Here is an 18,645-nt window from a genome sequence, read left to right on the forward strand (position 1 = left end):
CAAAAACATTTAATAAAAGAAACAAAACGGTAACATGTAAACTTAGTATTACCTGTAGAATAATCAGGGGCCCAGCGATCTCCTTCACGTTTTTCCATGAAGCTTCACAAAGTCTCCTGTACAGATACGCTAGGGCTGCCGAACCCCAGCTGTACCCAAAGATGACCTCCCATGGCGTATCAAGCAACGTCAAGTACAATGGCTGTACCCGGTTGCCAGTCTTGTCGGAGAACAAGACAACACCAATCACATATAAGAGATACGCCCTAGCGTGTCTCTCAATGGTGGCGTCATCAGCACCTTCAGGGAGGTGCGAGAAGTTCTGCGTAAGCCATGTTACGCGCAGGCTACTCCCTTTGGTTACCTTTGCCGGAGGTCGGACTCCTTATAATCTATGGACTTTATCTTGCCAGCTTTTGAGTTGGCGTCCATCGGTGCACACGACACGTCCCTCGATGGGAAGCCGTGTAAGCACAACTACGTCAAGTAATGCGACGGTAGCCTCACCTAGAGGTAGGTGGAAGGTATGAGTCTCCTGGCGCCACCGCTCGACTAAAGCCGTGACTAGCTCCCGATCGACTCTCCCGTACTTGATCAAGTGGAAGTCATACAACCTCGCGAGCTGGAGGTACGGGACGATCCGTGCATCAATCGCCCACGGAGTTGAATCGGGATGCCTGGTGTATATGGTCTCTGTATCGGACACCTAAACAAATATTATGTTAGCTTAAAGTTAAAGTATTAAGGCATATAAATTCAAAGTTAAAGTATTAAAGAACATGAGAACAAGGTAAGTGGTATATGGATGGCTTGTTACAAGTGCATTTCATCTCTCTCATATCCACACTTTGTATTTTACCACCCTTGGCGGATCCTCTATTACCACGTCCAGTCTTAACTTGGAAAAGGCCTCGTCTGTAGTCAAATGCGACGATGTCATGGTAGTTTGTCTTCTCGGTGTTACGGGTGATAATTCTAGTGGCGTGTGAAGTGTACTTATTTCCCCCAATTAGCCACGCGTTTGCATTCTCGAGTCTTTTAACAAAGTAATCATTAACACGATAGAAGGTGAACTCCACAAGAGTAGCTATGGGCACGAAACGTACACCCTTTATCACGTTATTGAACACTTCGGCTAAGTTGGTATTAGTAACACCATACCTATACCCTCCATCATGACATATTGATCATTTACACATATCACCAACTTAATCAATCCAAAAAAGAGCCTCTTGATTAGCAACACCTATGGCCTTCAATCCCTCGATGACCTTATGTGCTTGTCTTTGCTCTGCAGTCCGTCCAAACATCTTCTTCAACTTCACATTACCCATTTGACGATTGAAGTTACTTAACAAATGCCGCAAGCAAAACCTATGATGGGCGTTCGGAGATTGCCATTCCGCCTCCTCCACGGTTGCTAGAATGCCCACATGTCTATCGGAAATAACACATAACCCTGGACTATGCATCACATGCTTACGAACACAGGCCATAAACCAAGACCAGGTGGCTATGCATTCTTTCTCGACCAAAGCAAAGGCAAGCGGGAAGATTCCATTATTCCCATCTCGGGAAATCGCAGTCAACAACGTATGGCGATACTTACCATATAAATGTGTTTCGTCAATGGCAATAAGGGGTTTGCAATACTTGAATCCCTCAATACTAGGTTGGAAAGCCCAGAACACGCGTTGGAAAGTTCTAATACTAGGACGGACGTACACACCAACATCATTATCTTCCTTAAAGAACCACTCAACTACAGTCCCGGGGTTCGAAACTTGCAGTGCCTTCAAGAAGCGTGGAAGAAGAGGATAAGAATCATCCCATGTACCATAGATGGAGAGAAGGGCTTGCTGTTTAGCACACCATGCCCGCTTATAGGTCACTTCGACACCAAATTGGTCTTTCACCATTTGACGCACAACAGAGACCTTAATTGATGGGTCTTGAGCAACACAATTTCTAATCAGATTGTTAATCACGGAATATGTCAAATGAATGTGCCCAGCTGACACATTTTCAGTACTTAATACACAACCTCCATGCTTCCCTTTATACGTAACAATCTCCCATGATGGTGAATAGGAGCTCTTCCTAGCCCTAAGCCTCCAACCACACCCTCTCTTACACTTCAAGGTTAGCACGGTTTGATTTGAAGTCTCAGTTCGGTACTCAATGTTCCTACGAATATGAAACAATCTAACAGCGTCCAACAAGGCATCCGTGTTATCAAACATCATACCCTTTTGAAACTCTCCTTCATCGGTGTAGGTTGTATCACAATCCCAAGACCTCCAAGAGTTGTCCTCAATGTGTTCATCTAGAGAGGGAACTAGTGCATAGGGTGTAGGAGCAATGATTGTTGGAATGTTGCCTAAGCTCATGTCATTAGCTAGAGCTTCCTCGTCAACATCCACATCGTCCTCAGAAGGAGCTTCTACGAATTCATTACTCACGCTATTAACGTCACCCCACGGCTCATTTGTATCTTCTAAGTTAAAAGTATCATCATTTGTGACTTGAAATTGAAGTTGATTGGGTTCATTAGAAGGATAAGGAAGATGGCATAAAGGGATTTTGAGTTTCTTGGGTAGGGAAGGGCGTATGGAAGGAGCAGAAGAAGTTATATTCAGGAATGGATTTGTTTCCACAACATTGATATCTTCATTCTCTAGGGGTACCTCTTCTACATATAACTCTAAAGAAGGAGTAGGGATAGACCTTGAATACTCCCACATTGCATCTATAGCCTCCTCATCCTCAACCGAAAAAGCTAACAAATATCCACTCATATTGTACTTAAAACTTAAATTAGCAGTACTTCTTGTAGTGTCAATGCCAATCTTAGAGCATATAAAATGTTTAAATTCATTCAAATCCATGTATGAGTTGCATGCAAACAGTTTATGTCTTCCCCCAACAAACTTAACATTGTTACTAGTTGATCGAATTGAACCATTCCAAAAGCATACAACAGTCACACGAAATGAATCCATTTCTACAACAATACGTACAAAATCAACATCACCATCAGGTTCATAAATATATGACCACTATACATTTTAAATTCAACAACAAATTTACGAACAAACAACCTCATTATGAAGATCAAGGTAAATAACAACTACATTCAACATATTCGTAGAGTTTAAGTGTAAATGACCACCATACATGACATACATTTTAAAATCAACACCAAATACAAAACATTATAATAAAAACATACCTCAATAAGCTATAGATTAACAAGAATTAGTAAATTGCAAGTTTATGGACCTACATTAATGTGAAGGTTGATTAAAATTCAGTAAACCCTAATTTTTCGAAAATGGAAAAAAACACAAAAAAATAGTATCTTAGGTCAATGTAGAAAGATGACAGAACTAATTAGTGGTACAAACTTGGAATTTGATGAGTTTAGTTGAAGGATTGCAGTTGATTTTAAGGGTGGAAAGAATAGGTAGATCTCGTAGGTTGAATGAGAAAACTAAAACGCGTGAATTGAAATGAGGAAGAAGCAGTCTGGAAAAATTAAAAGGCATCAGTCGCTGTTACTAACAGCGACTGATGCCTTTTAATTTTCTTTTTGGTCTTTCGCTGTTAGTAACAGCGACTTACACCGAGGCTAGGTTTGGATGTATGGACGCTTATTTTGGGAAATAAGTTTTCACGAAGCTTATTTTTGGAATTAAGTTGTTAAATAATCTTATTTTATTTAAATTTTCGTTGTAACCGCACATATGACAACGAATGATCGAAATCAGTGCAATGTGCCTTAAGAATTGTCCACATTATTGTTTATTTATTTAATTTAAAACTTAATTGTGCAATTATTTTCTTTGTTTCATTATATTTGCTATAATTAATATTTTACACAATATAATCTAATGCGTTATTTGGATAATTATATATGAAATTATGCAAAACTAATAATTATAGAAAATTAATATAATAAATTATACTATTAGACGATTCAAACATGATTTCACATGAGTATATTTTTTATCATACATTAGTTGTGATATATAAAATAAATTTTAATAATAAATGATAAATGTTTCTGAAAAGAAAACTTAGTAAGATAAATTTACCTCTACCTATTTTTTCAATTATATTTTCAGGTATTGATTAACCATATTATATTAATACTTTAAATTTTAATAGTATTTACTAAGAGTGCACCAAAATAATTAAGTTATTCAAATTTGACCTGACTTGAAATTCTAACGGAAACCGAAAGTTACTCGACCCAAAAATGTACTTTATGTAGGTTGACCAAATCGTTATCACCTGAACCGAATTATAAAAAATAGGAAAATTAAACTCGAATTATAAAAAGTTTTTGTAACCGGCATATAATTATTAACCGAAATTATTAACCGAGATTAACAAAATCATAGAGTGATAGAAGCATGCAAGTCACAATCTGATGAATTATATCTGAAATCAAATCATCTAATTTGTAATATCATTATTCATTTCTGTTCAATTTCACCCATCAAAAATTTTTGTCTAGCCTGATTTTCTTGGGCAACCTAACAACAAGAATTGAGTCCAACCTGGTTGATGGCTAGAGTAATTAACCCAATACATTGAAATGCAATTTTGTTCTTTAACAATATTCTTTGGCGGGTCGATTAATCGAGAATTTGCATCATTAATAAGCTTAGAATGGGAGTAATAAGCTGTTAGTTCAGTATTATATATAATTAATAATTAATAATTAGAATTAGGAAATGCATAAAATATTAAAATATTAGAAAAAGTTAAAAGTGTTAAGTTTTTATTCAAATATATTCCCTATGTTTCTAAATGTTTTTTTTACAATGAATTATCACAAGAATAAAAAGATATACAATAATATATTTAGAGACAACGTGGTTATAATTGTACTATAAATTGCATCATCAACTAGTTACTATGTAATTTAATTAATTATAAGATAGATCGTGAAAATATTATATAGTGGTTGTAATTGTAGTTGACGAATAATTTCCAAGTAGGTCAACTATTCGAACTTTTGATAAATCCCCAGGCATACAAGAGACAACCTGGACTTGAAAAGATAATATAATGCAGAAATTAAGGCTAAGACAAGTGTTTAGGGTTCAGAATATTGATTTGTTTTAATGAACAAGAGTACTGTAACATTTGAGAAATTAATTCAGATTTTAAAATAAATAAATAAATAATTATAATAATACCTAAACATTCCTCCTCCTCTTTTCGCATAACCCAGCAAAAACTTCAATCACCTTCTACCTTAAAATTCCAAACCCATTTTTGAAATTCTCCCTCCTCCTTCATTTCGAAATGCTTGAGGCATCAACTGTGACAACTTCTTCCTCTTTCTGAAAATTTCGAATGCCAACACAAGCAGGGTTCATTCTCAATTCTTGCTCTTGATTCTTGATGAAATAGATCCTTCATCCTCTTCCTCTTGATTCTAACTCGTTCCTTCCCTTTTCCTTCTTCTCTAAGCAACAAAATCGGGCAGTAAACCCAACATTCATTGAGGTCACGAATACCACTTCACACGGTGGATCTGCAACCCTAACCGGCGTCCCCTCTCTTGATTCTAGCATTAATATTGGAGTCTTTGAAATCTGGTAAGGAAACAATCTCCATCTTCAATTCTTGTATAATTCTTGAAATAAGAATAGTAGGCATTTCACAAACTCCTAATGATTTACTCAATGAAACCGAAACAGTCGCAGCCTTGAACAACATTCGCAATTTCAAACCACAATTGCAACTTTCGATTTTCTGATTTTGTCGCCTATCAAGATTGGTAAGTTCTATCTATCAAACTTCTTATGTAATTATAAGAGTTTTAGATCATTGTTTCTGTTTTCATTGCATTTCTTTTCTGAGCAAAGAGACTTGTTAAAAAGAGACCAAGTTATTCATTCATGATTTCTTAATTATAACTAATTTAGCCTTTTGATTAAACAAACGAGATCTAGTAGCAAATTATTGAATGTTGAGTTAAGTTTGTCGAGCCTTGAAGGTTAATAGGAAATTATGAAATAAGGAAATTATGGTTTTTGTTGATGAAGAGATGTTAGATACTGGTGAAAAAAAAAATAATTGGTGCCGTAATTGAAGTATGAGATTCTTTGGAAATCATTGATATTAGGAAGAATATTGGTTGTTTTAGTAATTGAACAAGGTGATATTCATAAAGAATCATTAGATTCTATTGTGGATTATTGATATTGGATATCAATGAACAAATTGTGTTTAATTAATAACGAGGGTGATGATTGTTGAGAAACCTTTAGTAGAGTGTAAACAATCCTAGATTCTTGGATCATCAAGTCTTTGGGTATATGATTGGTGTAACAGGCTCAAATTTCTTCCTCTTAATCTTCCGATCATTTTTTTTTTCGAATTCCTAATCCTTTGGTTATCTAATTCAAATCACCGTTAATTCCTAAACCTTATTCCGATTTTTGTAATTTCTTCCAAATATTAAACTTAAAAATATATATAAATATATATGTATATATATATTCTTAAATTTCTTTATAAGCACTAAAATATCATTTTATTATTTTATACTACGAAAACTAAAATTTTAATATTATATTTACGGTTTTATTAAAACGTTAAGTTTCAATTTCGTTTCCTTAAACTAACTTTACTACTTATCATTTTAACCTTACAACTTTGATTTAATTATTTTATACCTAAAAATTAACTATATTTTTTTCTTATTAACTTTAAGCATAGTTTTAACTAAAATTTTCTAAGTAAAACTATCATATTTTCATAATCAAACCTTAATCATACTTTCCCATTAGTTTAAAACATTTCACTAGTATAAACTAGAACAAAAATTTGATGAACCAAAATCCTTTCTACATCAATCCATAATGTTCATCACTTACACAAGCTATCACCATTTCCTTACACAAGTTAACCTTCTTCTACACTCCAAACTCTTACACATCCACTTACACACTCCAACTCTTACACATTCACTTACACACTCTAAATCACTTACACAAGTTAACTTTCTTTTTCATACAATCTTATGAACTAAAAAGTTGCCAAAAACCCATTATAAATACCCCTCCTTAGCCATGAGATCACTTGCACCCCCATCATCAAATCTTTCTACCATTCTTTCTTATATCTTCACTTCATTAACATCTTACTAACTTTATACCCTTTTTATTTGTTGAAGAATCAAATGAAGATGGAGCTTGATCTTATCACTTCTTAAGCCAATAATCATCAACTTTTAAAAAGTCAAGTATTATCTTTTGGAGCTTGGATATCATTTTCTTTTGGGTAATTGAAGATCTACTTCTTTGAAGCTTGGAACCTTGAAGACTTTCTCTTTTGGAGCTACTTCTTTAAGTCCTTATTTTCCTATTATTCTTCTCTTACTTGGTTTAGCACCACCTTTGGAGGAAAATGGTACACATTTTCTTAACTCTCTGGTTATGTGATATTTATTTATGGTTACTCGATAATATAAAAGCATGATCAACATGATTTTTATTTTAGTCATTTAAACTTTACATGGTAATATTAAAGTCATATCCAGTTTAGTGATATTTTCGTCAAAACAATAATACTTTTGGAACACTCGAAAAAAAAGTCATATATATGGAAATTTTTGATTAATATGATAATATAAATATACATGAATTTTACTAGTTAAATAAACTTATGTGTTTAAAATGCTTCTATATCATCTTGGTGTTTTGATAAATTTTTTAATTGGTTATTGGTGAAATAGACAAACAAATTTGTTAAAATGCTTAGCGTTGTTTTTCTCGAAAACTCATTCCATTTAGATTTTGGACCTTTAATAACTTGTCGGATTATGTTTTTTATAGTTATGATAGATCTGTTTTACTATTTTACTGATTATTTGATAAAATACGTTATTAATATTACTCCTGACTTTTATGATTATTTATGACATAATAATGACTTAGTTTAGCCTCAGGAATCTTAGTATAGCTACGAAAATTTTTTTTTTAATTAATATTAATTTATTAGATACTAGTAATTTGTTTCTATTAAAAGGATAGAATTGTCAAAATTTTGACTAGTGCCAGTTTGACTTATAAGAATGTAAGCTATTTCAGTTTAGAGTCTTGTTTGATACTGCATGATATTGATTGTATGACTCTGATAGTAAGGTAACGTCGAACCATGGATCGACATGAAAAATCCCGGCGTCCGTGTTAGCCGGCACGTAAAATGCGGTGTCAGATAGGGGGTCCGAGAAAAACTCATCCTGTGAAGTCTCGAGCATAACAGTATTGAGAGGAGTGACGACTCCCACCACAGTTAGGGTTTAGGATTACGGTCCTCACCTAACCAGACCCTTATATATATCAGTTCTCATATTGTTGTGATCTTGTGATGTGCTATAAGGGTAAAGTTATGAGGATTAATTGAATTTGATTAAATAAGCATTAAGGTTACCAAGTATTTAGTAGCAGTAATGAACTTCTGCAAGTATTGAGAATGTAACTTAGTGGCTTAGTAAAGGTCAATAATGAGTAATAACCTTCTATATTGTGCTTAATGATTATTCTGTAAGCATGATTTAACTATCGCATCATAAGCTTGTTGAGAAAATTGTACTCGGCTTTATCGCTGACCGATTTAATTGGCTGTCATCCGTATTATGGATGACAGTATTTTGCAGGAAAATTTAGCTCAGGTTTCGATCCAGGCCGCAACTTTAATTATTCTATCGAGCACTTAGCTTCAATGATTTTACTTGATGACTATATTGTACTTATGTTTTTTTTTATCGTATTTAAGTAAACCTTATTTTATATTTCTCAGTTGTAAGATATTTTTTTTACTTAAGTTTTGAACGATTTTAGTTTAAATGGTTTTTAGCAGTTCGGCGTTTTACACTTCCGTATTATTTATCTTAAGTATAGTTATTAATGTTAATTATGTATCGAGAGTGCCGCTCCTGCTACAATTGGACTAAGTGATGAACATTGTTGGTTTGCCTAGATTCTATAATATGTGTAGAAACGAACTTATGACATGAGATGTTGCAACGCCAGAATAGAGTCATAGTTAAACCTTGGTTGTAGAAGGAGATGTAATAACTTATATATTAGTCAAGTACAGTAGCATCAGACTCCTTTTTGTGATATTGTGATTGTTATACTTCAGGAGGCGACATTATCGAAGAACCCTTCTAGTTGATAGCTGTGATCAGGATTTGACTCTTTGAAGAGACATCGTAGGTGAATAGTAGCAGTCCCTTATAGGGTCTGGCCAGACTACATTCTTGAACATAAACTTTTTACTAAAGCTCTTTTGAAATTGGAAATTGTTGAGACAAATGTTGTTGTGAATGCTTATGTTGATATTATGATATGGTCAATGGATCGGGTTTGCGAGCTGGTCATTAACGGAGTTGAGGAACATTGTTCCCTGCTCCCTGTTTTTGAAGCGAGTTGTCATTCAGATATTGACTAGCTTCACCCGAGAGCGACATAGCCTTAGAGCTATGGGGCACCTCTCAAACTAGACTCCCTTTGGGCACATAGATCTAGGAAACCGATGTTGCTTTTAAACCTTTGATAGGAAATTACGGTGTTTTGTTGTTTTGGATTGTTACTTCTCATTCAGTTTAATCTAATCCTCTGTTGTTTCCAACTTTTAGCTTGTTTGCATATCGGAACCGGTTGAGAAGGATGGGTTAGCGGAGGTGATTAGAGGTTCCAAGGATGTATATTTAGCTGAGCACGTAGGAATTTGTAGATATGTATTAGGATTTTGGATAAATGTATATCAGATTTGGTTGTGTTGGTTATATTGGACTTATAGAGAATTGTATGATTATGTTGTGTTTTAGTTAGATGTTTGTTTTGAGATTTAGCTGAGTTAGTCACGTTAAAGAGCTTGTGACCCTTTTCCTCAAGTTTTGGAAGTGTAATTTCAATTTCTTGGAAAATGTACCTCGTGATGACCCTGTTTACTCAGTTAACGGTATGTCGGGTTGTTACACTTACATAGGCCTCTACTTATACATAATAACACACACTAATTAAGGAAATAAATTAGAATAAAATAATTACAATTAATACTAATATTCTCAATATACATATTCCTACACTCCCCCTCAAGTTAGGTCTTCGGGTCACTAATACCTAAATTGTACAAAGTTTGTTCGAAGGTTCTGAAGTTACTGCTTTGTGAGAATATCAGCCAATTGATCCTTTCATCTAAACAAGGGAAGAATTAAAACCTTTTTCTCCAACTTCTCTTTTATGAAGTATTTATCAATCTCAACATGTTTGGTGCGGTCATGTTGAACTAGATTTTCAAAAATACTGATTGCTTCTTTGTTATCACAGAACAAGTTACAAGCCCTATCGGTCAAAGGACATTAATTTGTTAGTAAAAAATATTCATTGTTTTTTTTCTTCGTGAATCTTTCTTTGGTTCCGGATTTCGTAACAAATAGTTCTCTTGTTTGGCTACAGCTTGAAGATGTCTAGGAGATTCTACCCCGAAGATAGAATTTTCTCTGTCTTTTGTAATCTCATCTGCGGTATGTGATATTGATAGTATTGATTTCTCCTTTTGGACCAATACATCTTAATTGAATTTTTAGTTTCTTCCATTTCATTTTTTATTAATTGGATATCAAAAAGAAGTTTTGTTATCGTATGTTTAGTTTTCTTCTTGAATATACATTTATAGAAGTCGTGCACCTGCCTTATTATTATTTTTTAACGGTAGAATAAAAGTTTTTGTGATTTTGGTCACACTGTAAGTCTGTAATCACTTTGTTTCTTTGTTAAGGTTGAAGAGCAAACATGAAGGCGCCGCATGACTATAAGCTTATACCCATAAAGCACTCAATATTTGATGACGTACATTTGATTCTCTGTAACATCCCGTTAAATTATCGATTTTTTTTTTAGAAAAAATAAAAATGAATTATTAATAATTAATTAGTCGATCAAATATATTAAATAATCATTTGAGTATATCTTTGTCGTGCACGTGTTTTATTGTGTATCAAGTTTATCGCGTAACGACTTTTACGTCTAACAAATTAATCCAAGCAATAAATACATAAATTTTTAAAAAATTAAGGGGGTAATTGATGGGTTTGGCCGGTTGGGAGTGTTGTGGAGGAGTTCTTGTAACTTCTCCCTAAATGCACTTATTGGACAATTAACCTAGGTTTAAAGTTAGACATTATGAGGATTTAATTTAGTTTTTTTGAATGTGTGTTTTATGACTATAGAAAAAAATCAGAAATTTTTTAATAATACTCCCATTTCATTTGGCCAAGGTGGAGAAAAGAGAGAAAAAGTGAGGAAAAAATTCTTGTGTTGGTTTTGGGTGATCTATTGCTCTAATTCAATCTTAATCCTCAAAAATTGTAAGATCTTGATTCTTTTACAAAATTTAATTTGTTAAAAGAAAGTTGTTTAAGGGTTTTATTTTTTTTAGATTATATAGTTTTTCACGAATTATAAGGCTATAACAAAATGTAATGTGTTAGAAGACTTATGTTCATGTTTTAATTTTATAAAGATTCTTATGATTTATGATTTTCTAACAAAGTTTAATTGTTAGAAGAATTATAATCATGTTCTAGTTTTTTGATGTACATATTTATATGTATCTTATGATTTATAAATTCTTTAACAAAATCTAATTTGTTAAAAGAATTATACTCATAAATTAATTTTATGATTTCTTATGATTTATAATTCTTTAACAAAATCTAATTTTTAAAAGAATTATATTCATGTATTAAATTTTTATGATCTCTTGTGATTTATAATTCTTTAACGAAATTTAATTTGTTAGATGAATTATATCCATGTGTTAAATTTATATAATTTCTCATAAATTATAATTCTTTGACAAAATTTAATCTGTTAGAAGAATTATATTCATGTGTTACCTTTATAACGTTTATTAAAATTCATATTCATTTTTAGTTTTCCATAGGTTCATAACTTTTTAACAAAATCCAATTGTTAGAAGGGGTTGTATCCATACATTTAGAATGATAAAGTTGTTTTAATGAAATCCTAATTCTCTAACAAATCTTAATTTGTTAGATGGGTTATAGGTGTGTATTTATTTATAATCATTTATGATTCTTTAGCAAAATTTCAATTTACTAAAGAATTCATGTTAATGATTTTATTTTTATGCATAAAGGAAAAAAAAATATATGTATATATATCTATATTTACATAATTGATGAGTGATAAAAATGTTTTAATATAATTATTTATATTTTCTTTTATAATTACTTATATATAATTATTTATATTTATATAATTGATGAGTGATAAATATATGTATATAATTGATGAGTGACCAAAAGCGCTTGGGGATCAATGGATAGAGCATTTGTATGTGGAGCAGAAGGTTCGGGGTTCGACCCTAACTAGGCGCAGATATTGGGGGGTTTCTTGACTGCGCGCATCTCTTTATACTTCCTTCTTGGGGGAACGGGTATGATTTGTCCGCATCTTTCAGGAAAAAGAAAACCCCCCACCCCTCCTTTACCATTTTAATTGGGTGTTGAGATTTGTGTATGTTTGGATGCTTATATTTTGATTATTTTGTTATTAAGAATGATTTGTGGTAATATGTGTTGAATTGTAAATATTGTGAATGGAAATCATTGAATTTAAAATAACAGAATCAACGGAATATAATATATTCAAATAAAATAAAAAAATTATTTTAAAAAAAACTGGACAGTAGGTGTACCTCGACAGCCGCGCCTCATACCTCGACTTTCTCGTGTTCTTTTTTTGTCGTTTTGTTTATAGATTGCATTAAAGGTCACTTAAACGCTAAAATTAGTTAAAAATAGTAAATGGGTGTTAAAAATTGTGAAATTTGGTACCCATTATAATTGATGCCTTCTGAACACAGTGGTGAAGTGGGATTTTCTGTTTGAATTTTTGAAATTGTACAAACAGGCTAACAAAGTTTTTTGTTGTATTTTAAAATTAAAAAGTTATTGGGATTAATATTTAATAATTTAAAATTATGAAGATTAGTAACGCTTTGATAGTATAATATGAAATGAATGTGTAAACATGTTCAAATACGTGCTTTTTATGTATGTATATGTGTTTAGGACCTCGTTTCATAAGAGGTTGACATCTCGTTTGAGAAAGTGCTTTAATTTGATTTGCCGTGCTATCAAGATATACGCTTAGACCATACTTTTGTAATTGGTTATGTGAAGCAATGTTGTGTTCATTCTATAATGTGATGTTGTTTATCACTTAAGGCTTAGACACCAAAAATAATTTGAAAGGAGTTTAAATTAGAAAATTGTGGATGGTTGTGTTAGTTACCCACACGGGGTTAAATTATTGGATTGGAATTATTATTGTTATCGTTCCCATGGTAGTTTTGGATCATTACGGTCACCATGAGGGTATGCATGCTTCACCTTTAACGACCCGAACAAGACGGACAACGTCTTAGGTCGGAGGTTGCCTTGGGATTAGCTCTCCCATGTATATTCCTCCAAACGTTGATATTACTCTGGCGACCCGAATTGGACGAGCAACGACATGAGTTGGGATTTGAAGGTCGAATATGATGTCTAAATTAGTAGAACCTTTGCATGCTAGGATGAACTCATTGCTTGTATGTAATTTGTACAATACATTGTATGAAGTCTCTATTGTGTATTGGTTTGTGTCCTTTGGTGCTTGCGATGATGTTGTCACTTGACGACTAGTAGGTTGATTGAAGGTGGGGCGAGTGTGTGAGGATTCAAGAGTTAGAACCTGTAATCGTGGTGAATATTGCATCCGTGTTTATGCCATTTTATCGTTTGAACTTAATTATCTATATTAGCAAACATATTCTAGTTTGGACTTTATCTTGTTTTGATGAGGCCGTTAGGCTCTCAAGTTGTAAACTTGAAGACTTTCGCTGATTTATTTTTAACGTTTTATCACTAGAACGTCATCGATCTTAGAAACGGTTTAACTTAAATGTCCGACGTGTAACCCGGAATTCATATTTACATATAAATATCCGGTTCTCTGTAACCCCGACTATTACATTCTCAATTACTCCGAGTCTATGTGGTGGGTTTAGCATCCAGGTCAAGATGTCGGGTCTGTGTCTGAGTATTGGTCCGAGGGTTTGAACTCGGACCCAAACCTGTTAATTTTTTTTTAAATCCAGATCTGACCCGAATTTGATGGGTCTCAAAAAAAGAGATTCAGACCCTAAAAAAAGGGGGCGAGTCTAGTGCGAGTTCAATAGGGTCCTGGAACCATGAGGCCATGACCATCCCTAGTCACAAAACCCCAACAGTCTCAACCTTGACGAGAACCCGTAGTCTACAATGATCCTATCAAACTATAGTGAAATAAAACTGTTCTCATGCCCTTAACCGATGCATAAACTGTACATCCAAGCAAGTCTCTAACTAAGACCCTCTACAAGTAGGGATGCAGGCGGGGCAGGTCTAATAGGAGACCCGGCCCATCCCCGCCCCATTGGGGAGGGGATGGGTCCCGGTTTGATGGGTCATGGGGCGGGTACGGGTATAAAATTCATACCCACCGTAGGGATGGGGATGGGGATGGGTTTTAGGTGATACCCGCCCCATCCCCGCCCCGCCCCGCCCCGCCTCAAAATATTTTTAAGTCTTTTGCTAGTTTCTGTTTTCTTTCCCGTTTTGTAAATGCGATATCTTCTTCGTCCGGACTCGCATTTGTCTTCATAAAAATGGTTAAAAGAGTTCAAAGTTGTTAATGATGAGTCGATTGGTATTTTAACTAGTTATTGATATTTATGTAATAATGTTATTAGTTTTATAAAATGATTGAATATAAATATGTGGCACAGATGGGTATTAAGCGGGGATTTGACGGGTGGTGGGGCAGGAAAATTGGGTATTACACGGGGATGGATACCCAGATGGGTGGTGGGGCAGGGATGGTTTTAGATACAAACCCATCGGGGCGGGGACGGGGAATATTATACCCGCCGCGGGGATGGGGATGGGGATGGGGATTGCACTAACAAATGGGGATGGTGATGGTAATTCCAATACCCGCCCCGCCCCGCCCCGTTTGCATCCCTACCTACAAGTCTCCGACCAAGACTTGTTACTACTTGTCTCCAAATAAACCATTTATAATGCTCCACCAGCATTACAAGCCCCTTATAATGATCCACCTGCATCACGAGTCCATGAGGCAAGCTCCACCTTGAGGCCATACGTACCTCCACCTTAAAGCTTCCCTAACACCACCCCTAAAATCCTAAGCGAATAAAACTAGCATATAGTAAAGAAGCCACTAGGATTGTTAAAACATCCTACCTTCTTTACCTTTATCTTCAAGTACATTGATGTGCAAATTTTAAATTAACCGCAAGCGCATGGTGTACGTGTAGCTATACGGGTCGAACTCAGGGAAGCGAGTTAACAAATTCGTTCATTTTATAAGTACGAGATACGGACAAAAAATATAATCGATTGAGAATCTAACACTACTATGAACAAAAATCAAAATGATGCAAATGAAACTAATAAATAAAGCTAAGACAATAATTAATATGAAGACGATGATAATAAAGTAAATCTAGGATGTTGGGAATCATCTAATTCTAACATGAGAGTCAATTACTCTCATTATTGTATGAAATTGAGTCTTTGGCATAATTAAACGTGATCTAATTATTCTCAAGCTTCCACTCTATTGATCAATATTGGTTTAAGACCTTACTAGTATTAATCCTCAAGCTTCCATTTTATTGTTTAAACTAATGGAAATTTAACTTAAATATAGCTCAATCCTAAATTAATCTTAATCTCAAACTTTTGTTTTATTGAAAAGGTTAATATAGATATTTAAACTAAGGTTCATTAAGCATAGGTTTAATCAAAGACCCAAATTTCACACAATTAATCAATCAAATATCATTCCATGCTTTAAATTAGGGTCAATCCCTTAATTTTAGAAGAGAAATCTACTCACTAAACATAATAACTAACATGAAATCAATAATAAGCAAAACTCTTATTTAGATGATGAACATGATGAAAATAATGAATTAAAGACAATTTAATGAATAATTAAAGGACAAGATAGAGAAACTTACAAATTGGAACATAAACAAACCATATATTGCATAAATAAATGAAAGTTGCAATGAAAAACATAAAAAACTAAGCGTAATAAACTAAAAATTGAAAACTAGAGCATTAGGACATCTAGGGCACTAAAAGCACAAAAAAAATGAAATTAACTATGCCTATTTATATTCTAAGGTTCTTGGGGAACAATCTCTCCAAAAATAACTCATTTCTAATAATAAAATAAAGCTAAAATAAATAAAATCACTAAAATAGTGAAAGAAAACCGTCAGATGCGGATATCAGCAGTTGGAGACGAGTCGTGGCTTTCAGGAGACGACTTGTCGCTTTGCTTCTGACTGGCGAAGTTTAAACAATCACCATTTCTTGTTGAGTTGTCGGAATTGGACATATAATATACCGTTGGAAATCTCTTGAAGTCTACTTTCCAATGCCACAAACATTGCATTAATACAATCTTTCTATCAAAATTTATGACCAAAATAGTGAGCATGTATCAAATTTCACCTCAAAACTTTTGCATTTTAAAAACTTTTCAACTCTTTTGCCCATCTTCATTGTAAAACATCTTCAAATGAGCAATAACCTCCTTAGTAAACTCCGTCATCCTTAAATCCATAAGAATTATGCTTAAAACGATCAAAATCGCTCAAAATCAACATGAATAACCAAAATGGGTAAAGTAGCATAACTCTTTAAAATAAGCACAGAATTACTAACAACGGCCATCATAAAGGAGTATAAAATGATATGAATAAGTGCAAATAATTGCACTTATCATACGTACATTCCGGACAACTGACCACACCGTGCATCTCCCAAACATTAATTACATGATCATTAAAAAAACAATCGCAATACACAAAAGCAAAAATAGGTTAATCACAAAGAACCATCACCAAGATTAGAAAAAACAACGCAAAGTCAAACTTAGTGAACACAACCGAAACTTTAACCAATGTAACAAAGCACCTAACATTATTCATGTACACAAGATCCATAATAGCTAAATCATATGAATCGTAGAGAGAACAAATCTATACCTACTAGTGTCCCCACCCAGGTAGAGTCATAAACCTGCAAATGACACTGAGAGTAAAAGTAACGAATACTTAGTCTTAATATCATACATTATACTAAAAAGCTTGGAAAATTTCAAGTGTCACAACTAAAAAGACTTTGGCAAATGAAACTCATTCATTAGCTAAAGAAAAGTAAGATGATATTTGATCTTAACTTATATCTCTACCATTATAATATCTATTTATAGTTAAATTGATAAATTAGAGAATATAATATACTGCATAATATATTTTTAACAATTTTCAAAATTATAGAGCTAATTTATACATATAACTGTCAAAATCAAATATTTCAATTGTATAATATATCTGGCTTTATTTTGTAATCTTATATGTTTATATATATCGATGCTAAAAAAATCATACATTTGCACGAGTTAACACTAGCTTCTTATAAAAGAAACCATACTTAAAATAATGATGCACTAACTATGATCAGATATCAATCATTGAGTAAAAAAAAGTTCACATTTAAAATATAAAATTTTGAGTAAATTAAAAAGGAAAGTTATGAGAGAAAAAATAGGGAATAATTAGTCTTATTAAACCTTATAATATAAAACCATACTTCAAATAAATAATGCACTAATTATGATCAGAAATTAATCTCCATTTCCTCTGAGAAATTGCTATGCAACCAAGTAATTTTGGCTTTTATGCCACTCGATCTCATGTTACCTAAGGATTTCTTCTTTTATAGCCTTCCATCCAAGCTTCCGCTAAATTATATTCTCCTGATCCCGCCTTTTGATCTCATGGCCTACCTGGTTTAGCTTTGCGTTGTCGTTCCTTTTGCTTAATAGGAACAAAATGTTTTTTCACTTTATTTTCCATAGCTAAAACTATCTTTAACCTAACTAAATCCTTCCCCCTCAAATTCTTTTTTTTTTCTCAACCTCCATTTAATAAACCTCTTTAATGTGTGGTTTCTTCTTTTCGACATTCCTCCCCACCTCCCATTAAAGAAAACATCAATGTGGATGCCTCCTTTTTCCCGTCCAACATATGCCTTATTGGATTCATTTGCTATCCCTTTTTTATATCTGGCACTCCTTCTTTGTCTTATCTATCTTGCTACTATCACTAGGTTTAAGGTGACTCATTGTCTATCTTGGCTGAGCTTAACGTGTAACAGATGCGGCAATCCCAGTACATAATTAACATTAATAATAATGTTTAAAACCACTTAAAATATAAGTTTAAAATATTAGAATTGAGAGAATAACACATATATATGTTTTCTCAAAACATTATAGAAACATAAATACACCATAATCATCAAAGCCGTCAAGTAAACTAAAATGCAGCAAAGTTTTCGATATATAGGTAAATAAATATTGTCGCCTGGATTGAAACCTGAGCTATATCTTCGTGCAAATATTGGCATCCACGGATAACAGTTGTTTGATTAGGACCAGCGGTAAATCTGAGTACAAT

Source organism: Amaranthus tricolor, chromosome 9 (genome assembly GCF_026212465.1).
Source record: "Amaranthus tricolor cultivar Red isolate AtriRed21 chromosome 9, ASM2621246v1, whole genome shotgun sequence".
NCBI lineage: Eukaryota > Viridiplantae > Streptophyta > Magnoliopsida > Caryophyllales > Amaranthaceae > Amaranthus > Amaranthus tricolor.